This window comes from Cupressus sempervirens, chromosome 1 (genome assembly GCF_028749045.1).
Source record: "Cupressus sempervirens isolate cs-2001-9-10 chromosome 1, ASM2874904v1, whole genome shotgun sequence".
Taxonomy (NCBI): Eukaryota; Viridiplantae; Streptophyta; class Pinopsida; order Cupressales; family Cupressaceae; genus Cupressus; species Cupressus sempervirens.
In genome coordinates, this window is record NC_143118.1 from 529,442,309 (window position 1) to 529,468,202 (window position 25,894).

At 33.6% G+C, this 25,894-nt stretch overlaps 1 protein-coding gene across 1 annotated transcript in view; it reads right to left on the reverse strand.

Annotated features, from left to right (window-relative positions):
- The window catches only part of LOC149578548 (2-isopropylmalate synthase A-like), a 101,109-nt gene that overhangs the window by 45,081 nt on the left and 30,134 nt on the right, over positions 1–25,894 (reverse strand). The gene's annotated exons all lie outside the window — the stretch shown is intronic.

The following is a 25,894-nucleotide window of genomic DNA, read 5'->3' on the forward strand; positions in this document are numbered from 1 at the left end:
CATTCTGTCCCCACCAACCCTTCACTGCAGAATAGGCATGTTCTCATTTCCCAATCTTCTTCAAGTATAGTCCACCTGAGATGATGTGATCCAATCCTAATTGGAGCTTCTGTGTAAGCCTTATTATTGTGTTCCTAATGTAAGTTAAACTCCTTCACATAGTACAGTTTCTTCCTCCAATTTGCTTTGTCCACATGGCAGTCGTAAGAAAGATTTATCATATATTTTTTTATTACACAATTGGTGTTTGGTCACTCTTGTATGTAATGCCTCATTTATTCATCAATTTGTTGTTTTGTTTCATCCATTTACTCATCGATTTGTTGTTTTGTTTCATCCATTTATTCTTCCTTAAACTTAATTTCTTTGGAGAGTTTTATTGTTAAATAAAGCTATAAACAGAACATAGGGTATTATTACACTAGCAAATTTTCTTATTGACCAAAGTTAAACGAGTCAAGATAAGATCACGGAATGTAATGCAAGCACAATAAAATCAATAGAATATTAAAATAACCCAGACAAACCCTCACCACTTGTCCTTGTGACACTCATAGAATAAACGATTTCTAAAAAAAATTATGTGTTTTATCTCAGGCCATATATTGTTTATAGAATTATCTATCTTTGTTTCAGTTCTCTATGCATGATCCATCTAATCTTCTTCCAAATGGGATGCCTGACTTTGTTAAAGTATCTGAATTTATACGAGTCCCTATTTACTTCTATTTGAGTTTTTCATTGCATTCTGAATTCTTGAAAATACCAGATGTTCTTGTCCTCCTCAGCAGTTACTTTCACCTGGGTGATTGTGTAATAATGACTTAGATCTTATGTACACCACCTTTAAACATGAAACAGACTATAGGCATTTATTGCTTTTGTTAATGATATAAATTTATATTAACACCACGGTTACAAGATTCCCAGTGCTAAAATTTGTTCTTTGTGAAAGGATCTCATGTTTGATATGTTATAATCACACATTTGTAGTCTATGTGCTTAATTTCTGAGTTTTCTTCTTACAAACAAAGTCAGGTCTAACATTGTCTCCATGAGTTCACAAGACTTCCATATTTCCAGTTATATGTGAGCATAATCTGTGTAATAAGAGCCCATGGAGCGCAATCGTATGCATTTTCCAAGCATTATCAATGGTAGCATGTGGTTCTTATTTGACATGATACAACAATAGCGGGTTTGGCTAGCACACCGACAAACCAAAAGCATGAGATTTTGTTAACAAAATCAGGAAAAAATCAAATTTACGAAAAAAAACCAAGAAATTTGAAAAAGAACCCTCAAAAACTACAAATTTTTAATTTTAATTGAAGGGCATTTCCATAGGATAGATACATTAAGATCAAATAAAATATGGAGTTCAACCCATTAATTATAGAACATAGATTTTCATTGATTATATTTGTATTTCTGATTATATTGCACAAATCATAGCACAATAGCATGACAGTTGTCAAAATGTCAACTATAATATAGTTTTTTACTCAATACAAAGCCAACCTATAAGCTAAGTATATTTTTTGACTCTATACAAAGCCAGCCTATAAGCTAAGTACAAATTTCCTATAAATAAAATGTAAACATGCTAGATGGCAGGAGGCCATGATGATGAAGCTCCTCAAGAAGAGCCTCTCCTAATTCCTTCAACAATATGAATTGAAAAGTTGGCTTGTTCCATGATTTCAAAATTATTAGGCTCAAGAACATAATTGTCATCATCTTCATTAGCAACAATCCACTCTGAGTCTAGATCAAGCTCATCAAGGTCAGTTGGCTCCTCTTCCTCAATAAGTCATATTTTTATCCAAGTAGAAATTAGTTTTTTCCTTACAAGTGACAAACACAATGAATACATTTTCAATTGCTGCAATTTATAAGAACTCCTACTTTGAGCTATCTTTAACTTCAAGCAAAGGTTGGGGTGAACAAATGCCAAGTCATTGATTCATTCTTGTGTTAAGTGGTTGCACTTCTTGTAATGTATCTGTACAAAAACACTCCAATTACACTCACAAGCAAATGAGTTGCATGGCTAAGTCAAAATGTATATCACCAACAACCTGAAAGTTTTGCATTCATGACCCAAAAATCCCACCATTGAGATGAAGAGCACATTATGTGCTTGTAATGTCATGTGAGAGTATCTCACTGTCATGTCCCCTCTCCTGCTCTAGTCCTATGGCACCAGATTAATCTATCTCCACATCCGGATAGGTTAACGGCTTCACCAGTCAGGATGCCTGCCAAGTCACAAGGGAGATTAATCTTATGTTGTCACTTAATGTTTTGAAAGTACTTTAATAAGTCACTTTATGTTCTAAAAAGTCATTCACTTTATATAGTGACGTAAGTGACTACAGGACGAAATTGAAGTTTAATCCCACATCTCTTATCCCAATGCTTTTCACTCACTTCAAGGATAAAAATAAGAGACACTATCTTGGGATTAAGACACACGAGAGTTTATGTTATTAAACAGATTCATGGTTACTTAAATGTGACTTGACTATCTTTCTTGAGGGACGAAAAAACCTTAAGGAAATACTTAATGTGAAGTTGGAAGCAAACCTGACTTCATAGCCGACTATAGAAGTTAGAGATTTGTTTGAAGTAAGAGTTCCAAGGGTATCAGTGCTGGGTCGAAATCAGTAGTTGGGAGTTGGATGGCCAAAAAAAGAGGTGAGACGATTCAGCTACACACCGTGAGGTAATAATCCCATGAATCTTGTTCTCCAATATAGCCGTCTCTTCTATGACTGAGATTAGCATAGGGAAATCGCAGTAGTTATAAGTTAGAGCAGCAGACGGTTAGCAGATATCCACGTCTATACGTGAAGGAGTTTCTTACAGGTATGATGGGACGGAACAATAGTAAGCACGCAACTTGAAGACACAGCACCAAGAAAGGAATACGTTGAGTTAAAAAGTTATAGACGCCAGTGTTGGGTGTCTCCTCTTCTGCCCAGCTCCATTCTGCCACTCCTGCCGCGTGAATACAGTGGTTAATAGGTTAACTAGCAGAACAGTCAGGCAGTATTAGTTTTGAAGTACAGGCAGTGTAAGACCAGAACAAGAGCTTGGAAGTTGTTATGGAGTTACATTAGTCACACATTTGAAACCAAAGTAACAAGAATCGAAATCGGATCGAAATCGGCAAGGCCGAATCAAATCGTGAATCGGCCATGAATTGGAATCGAATCGGCCATGAATCGGAAAATTAAAAAAATCCTTGAAATTTAGTAACTTATTTCATAAACCCTTTATCGCTGATTCGATTCACCAATTCACAAAAAATCGGTTGGCTTGAATCGAATCGCCGAATCGCGTGAATCGCATGAATCGCCGTGATTCTTGAAACTATGTTTGAAACAGATTACAGCTAAGAGGGACTGTATGTTAACTCAAAAACTCAGCCTTCAATCAAGTACATATGCAAACTACTGTCTTTAAAATATGGCAATAAAGATGCTTGAATAACCTCACTCTTATTGACAGCATGAATGAATTGAACTCCATTCAAAAATTTATTTTAAGGACTTAGTTTCTTACTATTTGAGTAATTGTTGCATACTATCTTTGTTAGTTGCTATTTCAGTACATATCAGTAAACAACTTATTCAAGGATTGGGTTTCCTGACAAGCGTTTGACAAAATTACTATAAGTCCAAAAACCAATATTTCTATTATATTTCAGCAGAGAATTATTACACTCAAATCTTAACAAAAATCAATCATCATGTCAACAAGATAAAAGGGCTACCAAAAGACTATATAGTGTATCTGGTTGGAAGGTCTTCCGACCTTCCACAGTAGCCCTAGGGCAAAGAAAACCCCTTGCCTGCTTATATGTTTGCAACTTTGACGTAGCTTCATCCAATTGTTTCTAGGTTGGAAAAAAAAGAATCATGCACTTGAACAAGCCTTGTGTAACGGTAGATTGATGAAGTATCCTATAGCATGGAGAGGATAGGGTATTTGTCCATCCCACCTCCTGTCAATTATATTTGTAATAGCATATACCTATCCATGTTATTTACTAACATGCACTTCATCACCTCCTTGAATCTATCCATGGCCTCGTACAAATATCCCATGAGATATTTATCCCCATTCACTAATCTCAATACTTTTACTAAAGGCTTTGAAAATTCTACCACTTGTTTAGATGCATCCCAAAAAATGGTAGAATATATGTACTTTGCCACTACTATGTCATCTATTTGATTCGCAAACTTCGACTACATCCGCTCAACTAAAACAAACATTTGTCTCAAGTTCATTTGTTGCTAACAAAGTATCTACAGTGCATGGAAGTGTGTTGCAAATCTTGTCACCCCTAGTCAAACTAGCTCCTTGCCCCTCGTGAAAGAAGCATCATACTCAAAGCCCTTGTGTGATTATATATAAATTTAGTGGTTGTGTGAGCCTTTTGCAATACCAGTCGAACCCATTCAAATTTTTCCTCTTTCCTCTAGGTTTAGGTTAAGGTAATGTATTGCATATGGGGTAAGAAAGTTATCAGTTTGCAGTAATCTCCCAACAAAGCATTGTCATTAATAAAATGAACCACATTTGTTGGCCCTATATCCATGACTATTGAGTCATACATCTCAAACAATGCTGTAATGTCCCTTTTTGGGACATTAGAAAAGTTAAAGACGTAATTGTATAATATTAAAAATTGACATGGAAAGCGTAGACTCAAATTATAAAAAGGGTCAATTTAATATTATAAAGTTGGCTAAATAGGACACAGAGAGATAAGACGAATGGCCAGGAAGGGGAGTCGAAGAGTCATAGCTATAAAGATAAAAGGAGGTGAGACTCCTGCATTTGGGGATATGTTTGATTTATGATTCAGATTTCAGCTCTCTTGCGAGAGTTATTCAAAAAGCTTCAGCTTTCAACCAGTGTGAGGACATAGCCCCTTGTTCTAGTATACAGTGGACGCAAACCCATTGTCCATGGAGATGTCACTTCAGGTATCTTGTATGCACTTACAAGTTCTTCTCTTAGTGTTCCAATCTGACTGTAAAATTGAGTTTAAGACTAGATTTTGAATGCTGGTTATTGTATTGTTGTATATTGCAATAACATGTCTTGAGGAATTTTATGAGAGTTAACGGATCTTATACTGTTGATTTGTAATGCATTTTCATATGCTCCAATCCTAATTATTTTGGAATATCTATTGGTTTCTATTGCTGTTTCGTAATACATCTGCCTATGTTTAAGATCTGAATATATTTTGAGGGGAAAATCGAGTAAATATTCGGTTCGGGATATTTTAGTGGTATCAGAGCTTTGAACCTGCCAACCTATGACGTCAAGAAATAAATATAGACGCTCCAAGTTTGGTAAAAATTTCATCAAACAAATAAATTTGTAAGAAGCTGGTTTGGCTCATAAATATTACTAAGAATTTAACATTGTTTTTACCTAGGGTTTTGTACTTTAAATATTCCCCTCAGAACTTCAAAGAGTAAGTGAAGCTAGATATTTTCTACAGATAGTTACACATTTGGAATTCATATAGGGGCCCTCTATAACTTCAAGGAGTCCAATGACACGTTTTGTGTTGGGAGTTTGAATATCAAGAAGTATGCCCTTTAATGTAAAGGTCAGTTCGCACGTCACCATTGATTTTCAGGAAGTGAGAGCTATAATGGCAAAAGGAAGAATGAGTGATGGAAGGTAGTCAAGGTATTGGCACATACAGGGCATCATATAAGAGATTTGTGCTTGAACGACAGGCAGAAGAATAGACAATCCTTAGCGGAAGAAGAAGAGGCTACACTACATTGGAATTAGCTCTCCATTGTTTTCGATTCATATCCAAAACAGGGGGTTATAAGAAGAAAGGAAATACGACTTGCAGTCTGATGTTAGTCAAGGACTATATACATTCAAAATATGATTGTTGCCGAACTACATGGGAGAGGAAATAGTTAAATATTGAAGTCGAGCAATATTTTTTGATTGGCTGGAACAATAATTTTGGAAAATGACTACAATCAAATCTAATTCAATAGCCAAAGACTAACGCACACGAAATTATTTGGTATTCCCTCCTCAATACTTTGGAAGGAGAATCGTCATATGGCGCAATAAATTATTATAGAAGGCACCATTATGTCAGGTATCTCTATTATGAGATATCAGATTGTAGAATCAAGTCACAGGGGACGATGGAAGATTTGATTTTCTTTCCTTCTTGGTCTTGGCAGTAACGTTCATCTTCCACGGGGATCACGTGATGCCTGAATAGTGCGTTATATCCCAAAAACGCTAGATTAGAGGTGTTACCAGGGGTAGGTGTCAAAACAATTTGTAGAACGGTGAAGTGCCAGAGCTCTCCCCAACTATCGTGTCCGCTGTTATTGGTGATGAAGCCCAAATTTTTTACAGAATATAGGGCCTCCATTGGTGATGTAATGTTGGAGATAATGGAAAGGTTGTCATTGATGTCATTCATTTTTGAGAAAATGTGCAGAAGATCATTGAAAGACCGGAAAAGGCATGTGGTTGTAATATGAAGCATAAACAAATCTTACTCAAAGGTGCATGAGAATTATCAGCACCACGCTTTACTATCATATCTCAACCTAGCAAAGCCAATGGTTGGTCTTGAGCACTCTTGGATCCCAAGAGGCGGCTGACAATATCATATCCATGTGTTATGATTAATATTGATATGGCAAGGAATAACACTAATGACCAATACCAATGTTTTCCAGCAGACATACAATGTTCCATTGAGTTTGAAACTTCGAAGTGGATGGACCGTACAAGGCAGTAATTCTACAAACATCTAAATAAGGAGGTGTTCTAATTAAGAAGTGCTATGCTATTTTTAATAACGATACTAAAGCCTATAAAGGTCTTCCATGCTGAAGTGTTTGATAAATTTCTTTATGGAATGACCTTAGAGGAATGTTATTCAGAAATAGCCTTTGTGGTAGACCAGTGACTTAAACCTTCTTGATAGCACAGGAGTTGATGTTTTGATGCTGAATTGCTGGACTAAATATATCTGAATCAAGTTGGACTGCAATGACCAGAAATCATACGTTGTTATTATTGCAGAAAAGAGGCTTACTGAATACTTGGAGATGGCATTAGATATTGTAAGAGTATCATTCTAATACAACAAAGAACAAATATTTTGCTTAATCTAATCAGGTTGAAGACTGCTCATTCAAACTGCCTATCAGCAAGCTATGAATGAGAGAGTTTTACAAAACAGGGTTATTACCGTAAATATCGGAGTTTAAGTCTCATGACATTGGAGATGCCATGGAATATCTAAGCCTGATATTAACACATACATAATCAGTGATAACAACTAATTTGTGAATAGAAACTTCATATGCAATAGCATGTCTGCCAGTCTATATGCTTGAAAGGAAGTCTCCACTTTTCGACAAGTATGGTATACGTGGCAAACAATGACACGAACAGACAAATGCTACTTAGAGCATCCAATCCAGATCATTTCACAGTCAACTAATAGGCAGTCCATCAGAAATGGTTTAAAAAATTGAGCAAATAAATAAGTTGTGTTGCGGAGGAGGCATTACCAGCCGAATTGGGCATCTAGACCAAGTATCGGCAGCCAAGAAATGGGAAATGAATATACACTTGTCCTGAGGGTAGAGTGCTATTGTCTCAAGTATATTTTAGAGTGAATAACCAATCTCACAGAAGTAGATATCTAATAATGCTATGTGTTATTGCAGGTGAGCGTGTGTACATTCAGGTTGGAGATTATAAGCATGCTCGTGCACCAGTTATCCTTGCCAAGAAGCAATGAAGAAAGTCTGGAGTGATGGAACACATTGCCATGCATATCTTTGAAGCGGAAACTCTAAATCCAACATTTATTGAAGTACCCAATTTATATTTGGAAGAAAGTTTATTGGCATCGATATATCCCTCTATTTGTCATATATCATCTAAGTTCATCCAAAGTTTGTATTTTTAATTAACTTCCAAAATATTCTAAGGGAATTAGCAATAGTTTTTAGTTACAAAGAGTTGCATTATTTTGATTAGGTGCCGAATGGGTGTGTCTATTCACCCACGCACCTTTTCATTATTTATAAATAAGGATGTAAAAGACACAACATATAATTCGTATTCATATTAAAAAATTTACATATCTTATGCATAATTTGATATATTATATTTTTTCATTGGTAAAGGAATGAGCGATTGAACAAAGCTCGTGGATTTGAATTATTGGGTGAATTTTATGTAGTTCAGATAGATTCGCAGTAGATAGATCATCTATAAGGAGTGTCTTTGTTGTGATTTTATTTCCGGCATAATTATTTATTTTAAATTTTGGAGTTGAAATATTATTAAGTTGCGTCCTTTATAAATATTTTAAATTCTATAAATGCTTTCATGTTCAGACAAGTGGACTGGGTCATTATTGCATTTTAAACTTGATAAACATAAATATTGTGAAATATTTAATTATTTCTGTATTTATGTCTAGTTTGTCTCCATATCATAGGAGTTAAAACTGCATCCTAGACTAGTTTAAAATTGCGTTCATATAATTGATCCATTGCATCTGAATTGTTGAAATTGTTTATAGTTTAAATACATTGAACTTTATAAAGTTGTACGTTTCAACTTATAATACTGACTCTGTTTGCCCATTTAATCAAGCACTGGTCTTTATTTTACTCTTGATTCATAATCCATATGCTGGCGATTATTTCATTTTTTTCCTTTGAGGAATTAATATATTCATTTGTTGCATTAATCTATAAGTATTCTTTATTTAAAACATTATCACATTTATATAATCATTTACTTTTATTCTTAATTCGTAATTTGCAAATTTGAAGTTATCTATAATTTTTGTCATTTGGAAAACTTTCATTGTATTCATGTTCTAACCAATCTACTTTAAGCATCTTGGATTTAAGGTTGTTGTCCAAGATTAGGTACACCCGCCTTGGTTTTGCGAAGCCAAAAGCACAGGGAGTTTGAATCGCATCGATTGATCCCGTCAAGTTGGCCATAACCGGCTAGATATCCCAGCATTGAGTTGGCAAGACTCGTAGAATTCCAATCTGCGGCTTTGGAAACCAACAATTGGTACATGATCCGAAAGGCAAAGACACTTCACAATCTCTCAACAATTAATTGGAATCATCGAGTCCCTTCTTCACGGGAATACATAAAGCTATCAATTTTTTTAGAACGGAGTCTCGCCAAATAAACTAGGAAAGAATTTGGTGACCAGTTGGTGAATCATCGATAAGTTTTAAAAAGAGCCACGATTTACTTTTTCAAGCAGTTATCTGCCGTGTGGGGGTCCACTGGAGTGGGAAAGTAACCAACTTCTCATTAAACGTTTGTTGAGGTGCTCTGTAGAATGACACGTCTCAAGATGAGACACATCATCATGCATAGGGAATACATGTCACGACTCCCACTTTATAACTAACGGAGTATAAATATTAAAGAGGACTGGAATTACACAGCGGGAAGAAGCTTACAGGTGGTATTTAGAACTCAATTTACCATTGCAACGTTGACTCAAGTGGCCAAACTTGTTTGGACATATTGAAGGATTACGATACTTGTTTAAATATTAAGAATTGGAGTAGCAATTGCTTATATACTGGCCCATATATTTAATCACCCCTGCATATATCAAAGACAATATAATTCATTGATGTTTGCTCTGGAAAGGTTAAGGTAGAGCTAACGACATGATATGTATTAGTGGATTAAAATCTAGAAGTCATCTCTAATTATAGTGGTGATATCTATCCATTTCCTTGGAACGACAATACATGCCAGTCTTAATATAAGAGACTTCTAAATTATGTTGTTATTAGAAACATCCATTCACAGGAGTGTGACAACACCTGAAATGTCGACTATATTCCTGGTTGGTGAAGACAATAACTACAAAAACATATATATTCCACTCTTGTAGTTATTGTACCTGTGCATGAGCTATGTTGTTTCAAGTGGCATTGGTTTTACAATCAACACATCCAGTGTTACGTACCCGATGGGGCAAAAGTTAATGGTTGTGGATTGGTAAAGACTTGGAAAGCAACAAAAAGTTAAATAGTTGTTGAAGAGCTGAAAATTGCTCAAGGAGATATTTATTTTCTAGAAATTGCAATCTGTGAGAGCTGAGCTTGAAGATATTCTTGTTAGATGACAACAGTTTATATCTGCAATGTGATCCTTGTTGCCTTCAAACAGCTAAACAGCTTGGTTTCACTCACAAATTCCCACATTCATGTTTACATTACCCAGCTAAAGGTGGGATAGATTCTTATACTATAAAGTATTCAACATTGAATAGTGGAGGTGGCAATTGTGCAAAAGATAATGTGTACTGACTATTTGTATGAACTTCCTAAGGCCTCGATAGTTCCACTCTTTAATAAATACTATCCTCAAGTATCTTTTGACAGCAATTGTGGTCCTACTGCGAAGAATTTGGGTATCTGATTATTGGTGTTTGAACTACAACTTTCTATTTAGAAGTGCTCTATACAAGTGGAGAAACACATCAAAGGAACGCAATTGAGATATTACCCACTTCAGGCAGCATGTTGAATCATCAACATAATAAAGGTGCAGATGGAACACTCAAGAAGCATGATTTTGCCGTAGTGGCAACCTCTTCTATTATCTCTGCACAGCCTGAAACAAAAGCAGTCAAGAGGCAACCCTTCATGAGTGTTAGCAATCCTGAAGAAAGAGTTGAATATTCTGGACCGTGGGTGCCCCAATCAGCAGATATAAGAACATAAATCCTCAACATTTACAAAGAGTATCAAAAACATCATACTCAAGTTCAGAATGACTTACTATTAAGTGATTACCTAGAGCTTCATCTAGAGCAGCAAAATAAGACGGATATGGCAAGAAGAAAGTACTTTGATTTGGTTTAGGATCTTCTTGAAAAAGACTAGTGCAAAAGTTTGTATGAAGAATTTCCAACAGGCCAAAATCATTTAATAGAGGATCTTGAAAAAGAAGAACAGTCAACCACCATTAATTTGTAGCCTTCTCGTAATCACACAAAAGTTGTTACACAAGGTGCAAGTTTCTTCATTGGTGAATTGGAGGTTAGCTTTGACAGGAAGACTGATGAGGTTGGTAGCACACGAGGTAGTAACAAGTTGGGGTCCTTGTATGATGAGTCCTTATATGCAAATGATAACATGTCAACACTTTGGCCTTTACATAAAATCAAGAGAACAAAGGAAAGAATACCTATGATTCTAAGAGAGGTGATAATTCATATATTCCCGATGTCCATGACATGAATTTAGAGGAACAACCTAAGGTGACACTGCAAGATGATGAACCGCTTCAACATGATGATAATGAAATGCACACCTTAAAGAACCAGTTGAAGGTTAATGAGGATAGAGTTGTGGCATATCCGGTACATTATGACAGCACTCACAAGATGGTTAAGGATCTCTACAGGAGGGCACAAAGGAAACAGAAAGGAGATTGGCCTGTTGCTGATCTGTAGCTGGTCAAAACAGCTTTCGAATCTATGAAGTCGGATTACTTATGTTTGCTTTCTGACGGGGATTATACTCTTAAGATTGTTGTATCCTATATCAACCAATTGAATAAAGAAAGGAATGAGATTACGGAACTCAACAAGGAGCTTAAGTATGTTCGTGAAGCATTGGTTGATACGTAGTTGTCTCTTTAGGAAGCGAAAAATCAGATTCGAAGCGCAAATCATTAAAAAGAACATGAGGATAAAGAGAGGCAGGAGTTTTTCCTTGAGGTAATTGATGAACTTGATAGCATTCAACAAACGTATGATTTGGCTAGTTGCCCCAAGCAACCAAGTTCCAAAACTTCATATCACTTTCAGTTTATAGATAACCCTTTGTTTGAGGTAGATACTGTTTGGATTTCCGATAATCCACTTTTTGAGGTAGAGGAGAGAGTTCCTCTTGATTTCCAAGAAGAGGATGACCTTGACTTCAAATACTCAGGTCAAGCTGCAGTTCTTAACAGCGAACCTTGGTCACAGGATTGGTGTGGTGAAGTGACTACTGTTGCCTCTCTTTCGTACAACCTTTACATGGTTTTGAATTTTAACTTTTATATAGGTTGGATGGATTTCTTATTTCAGTAGTTAAACAGATCCGGGTGGAAGATTGAGGAGAGTTATGTGTTGATCATAGGGAATGTTTTTTCAGCTTCATTCTTTCTCATGACCCCTATATGTTTAGGGATTCTTCAGAGTGATGATGGCAGTATTATATTTTATGCGCCTTTGGTGTTGATTTCAGCTTGTGGGCAGCTCATTTCCTACATCATCTACTTGGGACGAGTCATCACCATCTACTGGGGTATATGTAGCTTTTGGATACATTTTTATCTCATCATATCAGCCAGTTATGCCATCAACGTTTGGGACCCAAGTGTTGGCTATTTGTACCCATGGTTTATTGAGAACTTGGTTGTAACCTTATTCAGTTTGAGATTGGATATGATGACATTCAGAGTTTTACAGCCCTCAGGTGCAGTGACATTACTTGGATTAACATGGGATCCAGGGATCTGGTTGGTGGATGGATTGCATCTCGACACCTTGCTTTGTAGTATGGTAGGACGTGTTCTCAAATCGGGCTATAGAGCTACCTACAGATTTATATGGGATCCTAGTATTAATTGCTTGAGGACAAGCAATTTTGGGGGGAGATTTGTAATGTCCCTTTTTGGGACATTAGAAAAGTTAAAGAGGTAATTGTATACTATTAATGTAATGTCCCCACTAATAGGGTTAGTTAGGGGCAAGTAATACCTGCAAAATAAATGTTAAAATCACAATAATAATAAAACTAACTATATTATTCTACCCTCTAAGTTAACCCCAATCTTAAGGACGTCTCCAGATCAGGCTACTTAGCTCATAGCTACCTCGCCATCATCTTGGGAGCGCATCCCTTAAGATTCTTCTTAGACAGACATACTCTATCCAAGGCCAACAACATATGCATATGTTTGACAACATCAAAATATTTTGGCACGTTGATTATCGGCCACGGTGAACAATGGAGATCTTAATATTGCCATGCTCCATGCTTCGATATCGATTCTCAGCCATGGCGGACAATGTAGATATTAATATCTCACATGCTTCATGCTTCGAGTTCACATTGATTCTCAGTGATGGCGGACAATAGAGATTTTAATATCTCGCATGCTCCATACTTCGAGTCTCATTAATATCCATGGTGTTAACCCCATAAGCTAACACAATATTATTCGCAAGTACGGTTCATTAATATAAATAAATTCATAAACATAATTAAACAGCTATAATTCATAAACATACCTTTTTTAGATTCTTCTTTTCCAAGAGTCACACACTTTCATAATACAAATTCTTTGAAAAGTCACAACACTTCATAGTTATAATACTTTCAAAAAGTCTCAACACTTTATAACTAAAATCTTTTGGAAAAGTCTCACTACTTTATAATCATAATATTTTTGAAGAGTCGCAACTATTCATAATTATAACCTTTTCGAAGGTTCACATCCTTTCAATATCATTGACACCTTTTCAAAAAGTCACTTCCTTATTTTTTTCATATTACTTTCCTCTTCCATTTTTCCTTTTTGAACTCCTCTCTTCTCCTACTCCTTTTTTGTCCTCTCTAAAATAAACTCTCCTCCCTTTAATATCTTAATTTTAAGGAGTGATGTCTATTTGTTAAACATCTCTTGCCTTTTCATTAGATTTAGTGAATTTATATTATTCTATGTTATATTATTTATTTACTTACTCTTTTGTGTTTATTATTATTTATTATTAAATTCTATTTAGAAAATTTGCATACTTTCTACAATATTGTCACTTGTATCTAATTTTATTTCTTTATTTACTCATTGAAATTTTATTATTTTTTAATTATTTAAAATATCATACCAAATATTATTTCATTAATAATATAGATTAAATAATTATTATTTCCTAGTTTTATATATTAGTATTAGTTTTAATATAATTTTATTACCATTATTTATTTAATAATATTTTATTATCTAATTATTATTAAAATTCTATGTTAAAATGGGGATATGACAATTAAAAATTGACTTGGAGAGCGTAGTAGACTCAAATTATAAAAGGGTCAATTTAATATTATAAAATTGGTTAAATAGGACAAAGAGAGATAAGACGAAAGGCTGGGAAGGGGAGTCGAAGAGTCGTAGCTATAAAGATAAAAGGAGATGAGACTCTTGCATTTGGGGATATACTTGATTTATGATTTAGATTTCAGCGCTCTTGAGAGAATTATTCAGAAAGCTTTAGCTTTCTACTAGTGTGAGGATCTAGCCCCTCGTTCCAACAGACAATGAACGCAAACCCATTGTTAGTAGAGACGTCACTTCAGGTGTCTCGTATGCGCTTATAGGTTCTTCTCTTAGTGTTCCAATCTGACTATAAAACTGTGTTTAAGATTGGATTTTGAATGTTGGTTATCATATTGCTATTGTACAATGCAATAACATGTCTTGCGGAATTTTATGAGAGTTTACAGATTTTATACTATTGATTTGTAATGCATTTTCATATGCTCGAATCTTAAATATTTTGGAATATCTACCAGTTTCTATTGCTGTTTCGTAATAAATCTGCCTATGTTTAAGATTTGAATATATTTTGTAATGCCTACCCCTACTTGACTTTTCTGATTGTACTATCGGATTCTTTTAGGCTAGTTTTCTGATTCTATTTTAAGATTATCGGTACTTGATTATCAGATTAGATTAAATGTATTTCATATTTAGTTGATATGTGTGGTGAGTTACTAAGTTAATTCAATTATTTCATGTATGCATGATTGTTCGATGATGATATATATGTAGTGACTTTCAATTATTTCATGATGTTAGCAGATGAATGATTTATATGCAGTTTCTATAGATACTTACCCCATACTTGCATGTGTATGGTGTGCGTGTATGTTGTTTTTATGTTTGACGTTTCTAATGTGGTTAAAGAAAGGAGTCGTAGTCACCTGCTAGTCGGGATCTACACGCAGCACCACTTTCTGCGATTGCCTGTTTAGTTTAAAATATAAGTGTTTGTACATGCATGAATTTTATGCATATTGCAGGCACCGAGTATCGACTTCCTTGAATTATCAAGATGAGTGTACCCTATTACAATATTTCGATGGTATAAGTGGGGAGATAACTCTTGAGTCCAAATCCTACCCTATGCCAATTGTCCTAGAAAGTAGGACAAGTATCTAAGTTAATTTCACCTTTTTGAATTCGTCAAGTGACGTGAATTTGTGATTTTTACCCTAGAATTTGTTTTAGTATTCTGTGCTTTATGATGGATTTTCGTATTTAGTCTTGTGAGTCTGTGATGATTTTTTGTTTTTATTAAATCAAATTAAAAGATAATTTAATGATTTAATTTAATGAAATTTTTATAAAGGAAATTCAATATTTAATTAATTGAGAAATTAATTAAATAAAATAATTAAATTTAAAAGATTATATTAAAGTTCTATTTTTTGACGTATTTATATTTATTTAATTTAATGATAATTATTTAGTAGTTTTCTTTTAGTAATAAACTCTAAATAATGTTATTAATTAAGTTAATAAATATATTATTAAAAATGTCTCTAAATTAATTAAATAAAAGAATGAAACTGAAAGATAAAGTTATGGTTCTAATTTAGGCGTAATTATATTTATTTAATTTAATAATTATTATTTATGAGATTTACTTTAAATAATAAACTCTAAATAATATTATTAGTTGAATTAATAAATATATTATTAAAACGTCTCGTAATTAACTAGAGAGAGAATATAAATTTAATAAAGTTTATTTTAATTAAATTGCATAAAGCCTCTGCATGAAATTAAAATATAATAAATTAAATTAAAGAGAGAAAGCTAATTAATTTAATAAAGATATATTAATTAAATATCTAAAAGTTTGTGCATGAAGATGTAAAAGACAATAAGATAAATAAACAGTAATTGATCAGCGAATTCCCTCGCGTGATTGCACAATTAGAGCCCCAAATTAAGAGAGAACTCTTTATCAGAGATCATGTGATTGCACGAGCAGAGCCCCGAAATAAGGGAGAACTCTTTATCAAAGATCGCGTGATTGCATAATCAGAGCCCCAAATTAATGGGAGAACTCTTTATCAAGAATCTAGGTCTCATTTTGCAATTACACAGGTTTTGAAGGAGCAATTTCGGAGAGGATGGTTTTCAAAAAAAGGGAATTGTTGCGTGTTCTATGCATCCGTTGTTTTAGCATCAGATCCAGGTAAGATCTCGTGGTTTAATTGTACAGTGGATTTTCATTCTTCGAATTCCTATCTTCTTCGTGTCTAAATAAATCTTTTTTCAGAATTTTAGATTTGGTTGAAACACTTGTTTTGAAATTTATTGTTCTCTATCCTTGATTTTGTCTGTGAAAGAATCAATTAAATTGAAACAATTGTTTGTTAAATTGAGATTGGAAACCCTCGTTTGATTTAAATTGGGTGATTCGTAATGAATTTGAGTAAATTCGAGATAAGGAAACTGAAAAGAAAACTAGTTTTAAATTACTAAATTGAATTGTTTAAATTTCGTTGCTCTATCAAATCTAGTTTGGAAAGTTTCCATTTTTAGTAAGTTTCTATTTTGGAAAGTTTCCATTTTTAGTAAATTTTCATTTTTGGTAAGTTTCTATTTTTTGGGAAGTTTCCATTTTTAGTAAGTTTCCGTTTTTAGTAAGTTTCCGTTTTTAGTAAGTTTCCATTTTTGAAAAGTTTTTGTTTTTAGTAAGTTTCCATTTTTGAAAAGTTCATGTTTTTAGTAAGTTTATGTTTTTGGAAAGTTTCCATTTTTAGTAAGTTTTCATTTTTTGAAAAGTTTCTATTTTTAATAAATTTCCACTTTTGGAAAATTGTGAGACCCCACCCGAACTGTCATAGTATATATGAGATAATTGCATTATGATAATCCTAATTCTATGTTTTGATATACTATTGAGACTATAGGGTTATGTCATTTTAATATTGCATTTTGATGATCCACATTTGCTTCTGCATATTATGACCTAATTGATTTATTTAATGATTCCATTTCATGTTCTAAATTATTGAGATTGCTTTAACAGAAATTGAATGGTAGAAATGCTCGTAATATAAGAATGTAATGTTTAAGTGGAAATCAGAGTTAAAGGATAGATTTTGTTATACGTTGAGACCTAAACCGCATACCTAGGGATTCAATAGCAATAGGTTCAACATCTTGTCACAATGATAAAAATAGATTATGAATTTATCTAGAATATTAAATTGAAATGTTATGATGATAAGCGAAGTTTGATGTTATAGTATTTTGAGCATTTTACGTGGAAATTATTAGAAAAGTAATTTAATTAGAAAGAATGAAGTATGGAACTTAAATGTCGAATGTGATATGCCAGTTTTGATATTCTAATACTCTGGATGTTATATTTGAAATGATTAAGAAAGGGAAAGCTAATTTGAGATGATGAGATATACGCAGGCCTAATGTTCAATGAGATAATGATTTATTTCACTTATGTACTTATTGTTTGCATGATTTTCTTGGACTACTGATGCTTGAGTTTAGTGTGCAGGAATTTGACCATGGGTTTAAAGGGGAATTAAGGCTCAAACTACTACAAACATGACATAGCCAAGGTTGAATCAGTGGAAAAGATTCAAACCTCATTGTAATGTGTTTTATTTCGTATATGTGAATTGTATATGTGTGTAATAGCTTAGTTCATGTATTATTGGAGTTAAGTCACTTTTAATGTAATGTGTTGTTTTGTGTGTGTCATTTGACGCTTGTGTTGTCCATGTGTAGATGCCATGTCATTCAGGGTTTGGCAAGAAGTAACCTAACCTAAACCTAACCCCAATGTAGTACCCAAGTTAACCTCACGTAGAAAAAAATGCCATGAGGAGTCTCAATCAAAGGAAATTCGAATTTGGACTTGGCTAGGATTTTGAGGGGTCATTAGGTGGTCTCAAAGTATCTTTTATGAGAAAATAAGCTTTCAATGTGATAGTATAGCATCAAGGTCACCGGGAGACGGGGAGACTTTGAGGTCTCCGGTACTGGTACTGGTACCGGTACGGCAATTTTTCAAATAGGAGACGGGGGTACTTGGAGACGGCAAATTTTTTTTTTTTTTTTTTTTTTTTTTAAATAAATTTTTAATAGTTTAAACTTTAAGAGTCTAATACTAAAAGTAAATACAAAATTTCAAAATTTCAAAATAGTAATACCGTAAGACTAAAAGACTAAAGTAAATAATAAATTAATAATACTAGTGTTGTCACATTAAAAATTAAAATAGATTCATAGAGTCAAACTGTCAAAGATTATAATAATAATAAGCGGTCAGATATAGAAGTATATTACTGAAATAGATTTTAAAACCTGACAAATTGGCATTGCTACAAAAAATTTGTGAAAATTATTGAATTATTCAACATTGATGCATGCATAGAGACACACTTAGGATTTCTATTTTCTAACTAAGAGTTAGGATTGCTTAGTTTAAAAAGGGAGTAAATCATTTTGTAATAGTGTTTTTTTTCCAGTTACACAGATTCAACTAACAAAGATTCCTATATTGGTACTAGGATATTGCCAACAGCAGATAAACAAGTACGAATAACAAATACGACTTATACATCAAACTGAAACATGATATCCTCTTGAAAAAACAGAAATATGGGACCAAATACATTCATGTTAACATACATAAAACCTCTAGTCTATCACTGTTATCGCTGAGTCTTTATCAGCAAATAGATGCTTGGTTCTCATGAGGAATAATACTATTATCAAGCATTTTCATATCAGATTTCTGTAACATACGTAATACTATCTTCTAATGCACTAACAACAGTTTTTGCACCCTAATTCCTCAGCCGCATAAATTTATGTGATTTGGGATCTTTACTGCAATCCTGTACAGCTTCCAATATGTTGTCTTAGACTTGTATCGTGTTCCTATAGGTGACGTACATCACCAAGCAGTTGTTACGGAATTCATATAGTACCTTAGATTTTTGCATTAAAAACATTTAAATGAGGGCTAAAATATATAAAATTATTTAATATTATATTTTACATTTATATTTTATCAGGAGACTTCGGGGAGACTTCACTTTTTGGATTAGGAGACGGGGAGACTTCAGGAGACTTCGTCATGAAGTCTCCAACCTTTTTTGAGGTCTCCGGAGACGCGAAAAGTCTCCGAGACGCGTCTCGGTCTCCGAGACGCCACTTTTAGGGGGGAGACGGGTCTCCTGGTAACCATGTATAGCATGTTAGGGACCTAATTTTGACCATGATGGTGACTAGACACCCTAGAGGGCCCCTTTATCCATGCATTCTTCCACCAATTCGAAAATGGACTTGTCACATGTGTTCTCTTTCATGTTTCCACTAAACCAAATATAGCAAAATCAAAGGAGACAAGTTTGTAAGGGGGGATGGCTTAGTGTTTTTGCTAAAATAAGTTAGTGGGAAGGCCTTATTAGAGGGTCTTGGACAAACTAGTGGGGTGTCTACCCACTCTCTAATTTTAGAGACAGTTAGGTTGTGGAGGGAGATTAAGGGAGCTCTTCTACGACTATCCTTACCCTAGCTTGGACCAAGGTTGGTGACTAAAACATGTTCTTTTATTCCTTTTCTTTAGTATGGATAAGAAGCTCTGCAAGTGTGAAAAGTTATCAATGGAGTATGCATTGCATTGTGAATCTTGTGTTATGAGTTTGTCATTGTGTTGGCAAGAAGTGAATGTGTTTTGTGCTTTTGGAGATCCTTTCTTGGTTTTGTTTTGTTGTTCTTTGTTTGTTTTTTTGTTGTTTCTTGTTTGAATGTGAGTGTTGATTGTGATTATGGGTGTGAAGGCTTCACTAACCCTTGGGAGGGCAGAGAAGCCTTGGGTGAAGGGCATAAGTTGGGCTTGACATTGCAGGTGAGAAAGAAAATTTTGTTTTTACCTCATGATGAGGTTGTTATTATCATGGAGCATGGGCTCCATCATGGCCATGAATCTTGTTGTTTGGGAGGTACAAGGAGGTTTGGTGGATGAGGAGAAGATGGTTGTTTTGAAGGCCTTGAGAGGCAATGCAGTGGCAATATGTTGTTTATGTTGTGGTGGCCTTAAGAGGCAAAATGCATTGGCAATATGATACTTATGATGTTTGAATTTCTCCTCCTTGAAGAGCCCACCTTCACCCAACATTTTATGATTCCAATGGTGAATCATTGTGCAAGCCATGGAAGGGTGTTGATTGTGTTTTGTGTTGTGTCTTCATGCAAAATTTTGTGATGTATGTGTGAAACCCGGTTTGAGCCTTGTTCTCCTAGCGCGGGAGTGGTCTCTTTGGAGGCCTATGGTTGGGTGGAAAGCACCCATGGTCGTTGTTGTTTCTTTTTTTGTGTTGCATATGCAGATTTTGTGCTCAAGGGAGCAATGGAACAAGCTTGGTATGATCATCTTATGGACGTTTCATGAAGATAAAACTTGTCATTTTGCTTGTAACTATAATGGAGAACTCTCCATAATGTTCATATGGTTGCAATGAATGATTGCACAGTAGAGAAGAAGGGATATGTCATTTGTCTGGAAGGAGATATTGTCTGTCATGGCATCAAATATTGTATTTGTAAAAGTATAGTTTCTGTTCTTTTGTTTTGTATTGGGCTATAAAAACAAATCTCCATTTTGTATATACTACTATGAGGTATGAGTTCATGGGAGAAAAGAAAGTAATTTGAAGGTCTGCTAACTATTTGCATTATAAGACTCTATCTTTATGTTCTTAGTTTCAATTAGAATACTTGATTATCTTCTCAGTCATATATGAGAGAGTTTCATGTTTAGAAACAATCATAATTATATTTTGAATAATAGTTGTAAGATGCATTCACTTATGGTAGCTCATGTAAAAAGATAGTAGATTTGACTCTCAAGTTATAAAACACAAATGGATATTGGTATAATTCAATAGAGAATTATATTCGGTGCCTTAATCATCTATTGGTATTAGCACTAATACTCAATGCTATGCTTAGTTTCCATGTCACCAAACCTTAAGTAAGAGTCAAAATAAATAATAATAATAATAACTAAGATGCAAATATGGGTGAACAATAAGTTAAACCTGGAAGTGTGTATTTCATTCTCTGGAAATTTGATGGAGAGAAGAAAATAACCCACATCAAGTTGCTAATACAGAGCAATAAAATAATCAAGAAGATATTCCCTAGAATCATAACTTAGATAATAGAAAACAAAAAATAAATAAATAAATCTACTCCTAAAACTTTGTAAGAAAAGACCATGCAAATCCCGTGACCCTAGGTCGTCCCATTTATAAAACCCAAAAAAAGAAGCATAGGACAATGATTAAATAAAACCTAGGCATCTATGTTCTGTTTTAAACTAGGATGTACCCACCCTCTAATACATTAATCTTTATATAAATACAAGAAAATGAAATAAAATAAGCCCTAACCCTCTCAAGCGCTATTCCTTTGCCTTGGAATACTTGGCGCATGTGTAAGAGATTTGGGAAGGGAACAATTCTGACAATATTGTCAGACCCAATCCCAAATGCTCTTATCTTGGACTCAACATTGAATCGGGTTCCTATGTTTTGACATAATCAGCACACTCCTTAGCCGCCTACCTCTTGGAAAATGTGATTAGGAAGGAGTAAATGGTACTTGGGAAGCGGTTCAAAGCAAATCTAAATGGCTTAAGTCAGCATGCCTTGGGTGTAGTGGTGGTAAAAAGGTAAGCCCGTCTCTTGAGAACTTTTCAAACCTTTTTAGGCGCCTAATACTACATGGAATTTGGTTGTACCCTTGTGTGTATGGTTAATGTTTCAACCTCGGACTTAGGAGACAAGTGTTCTTCCCTGGGTGCCTTTAATATGAAAGCAAAGCAAGGCGCCATTCTAGGGAGGATAGGCGTATGGGGAAATGGGTAGCTCTTAGGTTAGTGGGAAGTGGAATGTTAGAGTGTCCTTTTTGCAGATTATTGTGTTGATTATTTAAGCTTTAGTAAAAGTTGTGTATGGACGTGCTTAGTGGTTAGTGGTTAGGATAGATGAAGGGTGGGATTAACAATTGTACATATTGTGTCTTGTGTAGGATGATATAATGTAAAAATATTTTATTTGTTTTGAGTATAAATTTTAAGAGTGTTAAGTAGTAGTATACAACAACTAGGTTAGATTGGTTAATAAATGATATTTATAAAATTAAATTGCTTAAATTCGACACTTCGTCAACATTTTGAATCTATATAGGTCATTCAATGTATGGTAATACATAATACATAATATTATTTTTACAAAGGTTAGAACCTTATTGGTGAAAAGAAAATAAAACTGAGATATGTTGTTAAGCAAATTAGTGGAAAATAGTTAAATAAGTATATCTAGTAGTAGTTAATTTTCGGGTAATGTAATGGATGGAGTATTATTAAAGATGAGTGATAATAAATGTCTTAGTAAATGAAATTGTTGAGGGATTATGATGTTATTAAAGGTTACTTGTATATGATAGAAATGAAATCTATTATAATATGTTATGGGATTTAAGGTACGGAAACTAATAAATTGTGTTAGTAGTTGTTGATATTAGATTTTGTTTTATTGTTAATCTAATGTAGTTAATGGATAATATATGTGGTTTTAAATAGTAATTATAGTTTTAGACATTAATTAGATTTAACTATTTTATTTTATTTTAATAATATTGTTACGTTTAAAATTTTTAGTCATTAAATGTATTATTATTGTCTTGGTAATGTTAGAATTTTTATTTTCGTAATAAATGAAGGTAGTTAGAATTATGTTACCATTAGATGATAGTATACTTAAATTTGAGTATTGGTATTTGTTATTAGATTAAAGATTTGATTAAGTTATTTAATTGTATGATAGACATTATTTTAATTAGCAAGTTCGTCTATCCAACGTTTCTGAATAATTGGAATTATAATACTTGAATGGTCATTCACATCAACGAGTATTTTGTTGATTGTTATTTTGCTTAATAGATATTTATTTATTTATTTTGAATTAAATTAATTGTGAATTATGTTACAAATTCATCACATTCAATTAATAAAGCTTTTTCTTGAATTAGTATTGTAGTATCTTTATGTTTGCTAATATTTAGTAAAGTGTTGGGTTAGTGACTAACATACGTGATTTAGCACCTTACATTTTAACTATGATCATGTATCATCATTATTATTGAGACATTAGAACAACATTTGTGTATTTGAATGTCAATGATTTTATGCTAGATTTGGTCTCAGCACTAGCTAGGGGCTAAGTATAGGATCCAGTGTAGTATATCTTTAACTTAGTAGTTTTTGTTTTTTTTTTTTGTCAAAAAAAATTGGTTGTGTTTTATCTCATAAATTTTAGGCATGACAAAAATTTTCATTTTTAGTAAGTTTTAATTTTTAGTAAGTTTCTATTTTTAGTAAGTTTCCATTTTTGGAAAGTTTCCATTTTTTTAAAATTTATGTTTTTAGTAAGCTTCTATTTTGGAAAAGTCTCTATTTTTAGCAAGTTTCTATTTCAGGAAAGTTTATATTTTTCGTAGGTTTATATTTTAAGAAAGTCTCTATTTTTAGCAAGTTTTATTTTTGGAAAGTTTCTATTTTTAGCAAGTTTCTATTTTTAGCAAGTTTATGTTTTTAATAGGTTTCCATTTTTGGAAAGTTCATATTTTAGTAGGTTTTTATTTTGGGAAAGTTTCCATTTTTAGAAAGTCTCCATTTCAAGAAAGTTTCCATTTTTATCAAGTTGCCATTTTGGGAAAGTTTCTATTTTTAGCGGGTTTTCTTTTTGGAAAAGTTTTTCCAAAGTGCAATAAATTTATTATTAATAATTTTAATAAGTATTGTTAAAATTTTAAATTTAATTATTTGAAAATTTGATTTTTTACCTTTATTATTTAAATATAATTCTAAAGTAAATTGAAAATCAAATAAATTAATTGGGAGAATTAATGGTTATCTTTAGTAAACTTGGGTTGTGCTTGATGATTTGATTTTATATGAAATTAATTTATATTGCTAGGGAAGTTTTCTTATTCGAAAACCTTAGTAATTAACATGCTTTAAAAAGATAAAAATTGTGATGTGCATGTTCACTGAACTCTTATGTTTTGGTAACAAATTGAACTATGAAACAATGTTTAAACAACATTATATTATTTGTTGAATCGTCTGGAATTCTAGTAAACTTGGAAACCATAGTGAATCTGACAACTAGAGAAATGGAAACTGAAACCTTGATTGAGATTGAAAACATTATGAAGGTTAATATTTGAAAAAACGAAAATGAAAACTTGAAAACCTTTAATGAAAATTAAACCGTTGTGTTTTCTAAACCTAATATTTTGTGAAAGTTACTTTTGTATGTACTCTTTTTATGCCGTGTGATTTTACTGTTGGGTGTTGGGTTGACTTAGTACTTTGACCAAATTAGGATGTTTACCAGAGGCACAGGAGTTCTATTTTGTGATGTCATGATGATGTTTTGATCATGATCTTTTATACTCAACCATGGTAATGTGTCTTGTATGCTCTATGAGGTGTTTTGATCTATCGATTGTTATTGCTTTCCAGCGTTCTTATGTGAAACTGAGGTGAATGGTGTGACTTTTCTGATATAACTTTTGAGTCTTCAATCAATTGTATTTGGATTGCTTTATAGTCACTTGTATAGGACTGAGGTATTTGTATGATTTGTTCTTGGTGATGTCATGTTATGACATGGATTGATTTATGTGTACTTTCTTGAATCAGTCATGTTAGGATGGTCATTTTTAATGATGTTTGTATTTTGACTAGTGATATTTCAATGCTTGTCAGTTGCTTGTTTAAGAATTGATGTATGGCATGTGGTCTTTTGAGATCTTTTTGATTTTACTAAGCTTAGGGTAGGTTATCTATATGTCATGTTGGGAAGTGGCTTGCAATGGAGGTCGAGGCCCTAAGAAGGCTGACAGGTAAACCATTGTAGGTTATTTAATAAGTGATAACATTTCATTAAATGGGTTTAAAATGAATTAATAAGAGTGATTGCTTTCCTCGCCCATGCCTTGAGTGCTAGGACAGGCTAAGATGGGAGTAGAGAGGACGCTTGGTTGCGACCGTGCTTCGTTAGTATGCCTTGTCAGTACGAAAGGATACTAGTGTCGCATAGTGTCACTAGGGGGCCGAAGGATTAAAAGATGAGCCGAGTAACCTTAGAGTTGGCTCGTGCGATGACAATTGCCCACATGCATAATAGATTCCCTACGTGTCTATGTTGCCTTTGGGATTAGTTGATACATGTGTCTTGTTACCCTTTTAGATAGTTTGCTTTCAGGGGATTCCTTGAACCTAGATGTTGGTTTTGACTTTTGAGTTTGTTATCCTATTTGGGACTTGAGTTTATCTCCTCAGTGTGGTGGGAGTGGGTTTTTTTGGGTTCCATGAGGTCGGGTGGTAGTGTTTTTCTTATACCATTGAGATCTGACAATTCGATGCCGTGAATGTGGTTTCCTATCTTGTATTCCTTTCTATCTATTCTTGTATTTCTATGATGGATGGTTTTACTCTAAGTGTACTGTATTTGATTTCATAAGATCTTTAGAGATGTAATCTATTTTTATGATGTATATTATTTCAGCCTTTCATACCCTGTGACTTGTACAGTGGATGACTGTGCATTATATTTATTGCCAAGTGGCATAATATATAATTATATATTATTTAAATGGAATTTGTACTTGTATA